Source organism: Salvelinus sp. IW2-2015, unplaced genomic scaffold (assembly GCF_002910315.2).
Source record: "Salvelinus sp. IW2-2015 unplaced genomic scaffold, ASM291031v2 Un_scaffold4864, whole genome shotgun sequence".
Taxonomy (NCBI): Eukaryota; Metazoa; Chordata; class Actinopteri; order Salmoniformes; family Salmonidae; genus Salvelinus; species Salvelinus sp. IW2-2015.
Window position 1 is genome coordinate 12,626 of NW_019946133.1, and position 4,377 is coordinate 17,002.

Sequence of the window (4,377 nt, forward strand, 5' to 3'; positions counted from 1 at the left end):
CAAGGACGAGACTCATCCCAATCAACGCTCAGGTCTGCCTCAAGGACGAGACTCATCCCAATCAACGCTCAGGTCTGCCTCAAGCACGAGACTCATCCCAATCAACGCTCAGGTCTGCCTCAAGCACGAGACTCATCCCAATCAATGCTCAGGTCTGCCTCAAGGACGAGACTCATCCCAATCAACGCCAACCTGCTAATTTTGACCCTTGTGGGTGTGTTTTGGGACACCCTCCCTTGATATGGATCTCACCTAACAGCCCCTCCAGCTCCCTGACACGACGCACCGCCGCAACACATCCAGCAGACTCCTCCTCCAACCTGACAGTGAGAGAGATTTAGGGAATGAGAAATAATAGCAATTTATGTGTGTAGATATGCCTAATAATGGTTAAGATTGTCAACGTACAGTCTCTCTCAACTCTTTAACTCTTTGTCAAGTGTGTTTATATGTTCCTGCATAATAAAGCTACTGATTTGAAGATAGTTTATCACTGATGATCTGGGATTGATTACCTGGCCTGTGTGGCCAGTAGCTCCTCCTCCTTGGCGGCGAGCTGTGCTCTGAGCTCGTCTATCTGGGCCTGCAGGTCGGCCAGCTGCTCCTGAAGATCAGCCAGCTCTGTCTCCAGCTTCCTCTTGGCCTTCTCCACATCCTGCCTGCCCTTCTCCTCCTTCTTCATACGCACTGAGGAAGAGGGAGGAGGAAGAGGGAGAGGAGGAGGAAGAGGGAAAGGAGTCGTCATCATCATCTATAGCAGAGGTAGACTGATGCCTTCTTGGAGAGTGTGTAAGCTGTGTTCAGCTTTACCCCAGTCCTAACACACCAGATTCAACCAATGAAGGTCTAGATGAAAGACCCTAATTCACTGATTACTGACTGACTGACTGATTGATGCCAGGGGTCAGGGGTTAGAGGTCAGGGGTGAGTAACTCACCCTCCAGGTCTGAGATCATAGACTCGTGTTTGTTCTTCAGCTTGGCCAGGTTCTTAGACTTCTCCTCTTCCTCAGCCAGGTTAGAGCTGGAGTCTGCTATTCTCTCCTCCAAGAGTTTACGCTCCTGAAGAACAACGGATAAAAGAGAGGAAGGTCAGGGTTCAGAGGTGAGGGGTCAGGGACTGTGCTATTCTCTCCTACAACAGTTTACGCTCTACAGATAAAAGAGAGGAAGGTCAGGGTTCAGAGGTGAGGGGTCAGGGGTCAGGGACTGTACTACTCTCTCCCCCAACAGCTTAGGCTCCTGAAGAACAACACACAGCAGGGAGAAAGGTTAATCAGAGGTCAGAGGTGAGGGGTCAGGGACTGAGTGCTACATGCTCCTTCACAGCTCACGTTGCTGAGGAACAGGAGAGCAGGGAGGAAGATCGGTGGGTGGATGGGTGGGTGGGTGGATGGATGGATGGGTGGGTAGATGGGTGGGTGGGTGGTGTTTATTGAGACAGGGGGTGGAGAACAATATACCTTGAGTAGTTTGTTATTCTGGTCCTCCATGATGACAACGTCCTCCTCCAGTTTCTTGACCTTCCCCTCAACAGTCACCTTCTCCAGCTGCAGCTTCTGACGAGAGTCCTCTTCCTCTGACAGGTGGGCCTCCATGGCCTAATACACAGAGAGAAGAAAGGGATGCAGAGAGAAAGAGGAAAGAGAGAGAGAGGGACAGGGAGGCGCGATAAATAGGATAAGAGTTTGTGTGTTTTCTGTTCCCAAAAATAATGTTTTAATAAAGCTTAGGTGATACAATCACAATGTTTCAACCCACATGGTCTTTGTCACTCCACCTGACCCACAACAGGGACTCCAACTGACCCACAACAGGGACCTCCAATGACCCACACAGGACTCCACCTGACCACAACAGGACTCCAACTGACCCACAACAGGGACTGCCAAACTGACCACAACAGGGACTCCACTGGACGCCATCAACAGGACCTTCACCCTGACGCCACCAACCAGGGCCTCCACCTGACCCACAACAGGACGAAGAGCCACACGGATCCCTGACCCACAAACAAAGGACCTCCTACTAGACCCACAAAACACGGCCTCCACCTGACGCCACACAGGGGCACCTGACCCACACAGGCTGTCACCTGAGGCCCATCAGACTACGGACACCTCCACCTTGACCCCAACGGGCCATGACCTACACAGCGACATACCCCTGCCTACAGCCACCTGACCCACAACAGGACCGCCAGCCTGACCGCACAACAGGGCTCGTACGCTCACATACTAAGGCCATGCTGACCCACGAATCAGGCCCCCGCTGACCACAGCAACAGGACGGCTCCACGTGACCTCACAACAGGCGCACCTGACCCCACATAGACTAGGGCTTCACGTGGACCGACAACATGGACCTTCTACCGGACCCAAACAGGACGCTTCCACCTGAACCCGCATCAAACAGAACCTCACAATCGCTGAACCCACAACACGGCACTCACGCTGTGACCCACAACAAGGGGCCTTCCACACGTGACCCACAACAGGGCCACGCTTGACCCACAACTAAGGACCTCCACCTACCACAACAAGACCTTGCCAGGTCCCCTGGGCCATCAACAGGGCCCTCTCTACCTGACCGCACAAACAGCACCTACCGCTCACCTGACCCAGCGAGAACAGGACGCCCCTTCCCTCTGACGCGCACAACAAAGGGAGGCCCGGATCCCTCTCACCTGACCCACACAAGGCACACGTCCCGCACCTAACGCGCCTCACTTTCCTTGTTCCTCAAGACCCCACAGAGTCCTCGCGAGCAAGGCCTTCCCTTCCCCTTGACCCTCCTCCCTCTCCCGCATCCAAACCATCGGCACCCTGCGCACTGTACCCACCTAAACCGGGTTACTTCTATCGCCCTACAACAGGCCACCTCCCTTCCCCTCCCGACCCACAACAGGACGCTGCCCCTCACTCGCCCTCGCCTACCCAATGACACAACAAGCGCCTCCTTAACCTGAGACCGGACAAACAGGGACCTCCTCACCTGACCGCAGAAACAGGACCTCCCTTCCCCTGACCGGCACAACAGGACCTCCTTCACCTGACCCACAAACAAGGGTCCTTCACCTAACGCATCCAATGCAAGCCTCTTGCCCACCATGACCAAAAGCACAGTCTCACCTGATCACTACACAACAAGGACCTCCTTCCCCTGACGCCACAACAAGTGCCCTCTTCCAACTCTTCGAGCCCACAATCAGGGCCTTGTGCACAACCACAACAGGAGCCTTGCTTACTGCTCCTACAGACCCTGACCTACACATGGACCGCCCCAAGGTCACCTGACAGGTGACCCACAACCCAGGGCCTCTCACCTGACCCACAGGATTACCAAGGGCTTCACTGACCAAAGCCATTGATCACAATCTACGAGCCTCCACAACCTAGACGCCACGAACAACGGGGCCATGATACAAGGTGTCCCAAGCCCGGCCTTCACGGCCCCCGGCTCACTCTGACGCACAACAGTGAGCCTCCACCTGACCCAGAGCAAGCAGGGCCATGATGAAACACACAAGCAAGGGCCTAGCTTAAACAATTCTGACCCTACAACGAGGACCATATGGACGCCACAACAGGGGCCTGTCTCACTGACCCACACAGGGCCATTATATGATCCCAAACCTACGCGGACCCTCCAACCTCTGTACCCACACCAACAGGGTCCATATTGACTCCACAACAGGGCGCTTCACCACTCGACCCACAACTTAGGCCTTCACCTGTACCCACCTCCCACAGGGCCTTCATACCCTGTATCCCACACAGCGGCCTTATGAATCCCACACAGGGCTCCCCCTGACCCACACAAGGGTCCATATGATCCACAAAGCACGGGCCTTCACCTTGATCCACAACAGGGCCTTCACCTGAATCCACACAGGGCCATATGATCCAACCAGGGCCTTCACGTTGATCCACAAACACGGCTGTCACTCTGCACTCCAAACAGGGCCTTCACCTGACCCACAACAGGGCCTTACATCTCTACCAGTCTATGGATAAGGGCATCGAGTGCAAGTCAATCCACCATCCACTAACTTCAGCATCTTTTCCAACCAAAAACCAAAGGAGAAGTCAATGTAGTCCCGGTAATTCGAAGTTATTAGCATTTCATGCCAAAGTGTTCTGAAAGGGATTGAGTCGGTTTGACGTTACTTGAAATTTATTTAGTCCATTTTTGACTCATCACTGATATATCCATAGTTGAAAAGGTCCTCGCTGGGTAGCATTTTGGATCTGCCCACCTGTAGTTGCTGCTGCATGTCCCTTCCTCTCCTGCTGCAGCTGTGTGGCTCTCTCCTCCTCCTCCTCCAGCCGCGACTCCATCTCATGGAGCACCTCCTCCAGCTCCTTGCTTCTTGACC

General features: G+C 54.1%; 1 pseudogene; it reads right to left on the reverse strand.

The window, feature by feature from the left end:
* The window catches only part of LOC112077721 (myosin-11-like), a 78,208-nt pseudogene that overhangs the window by 11,204 nt on the left and 62,627 nt on the right, over positions 1-4,377 (reverse strand).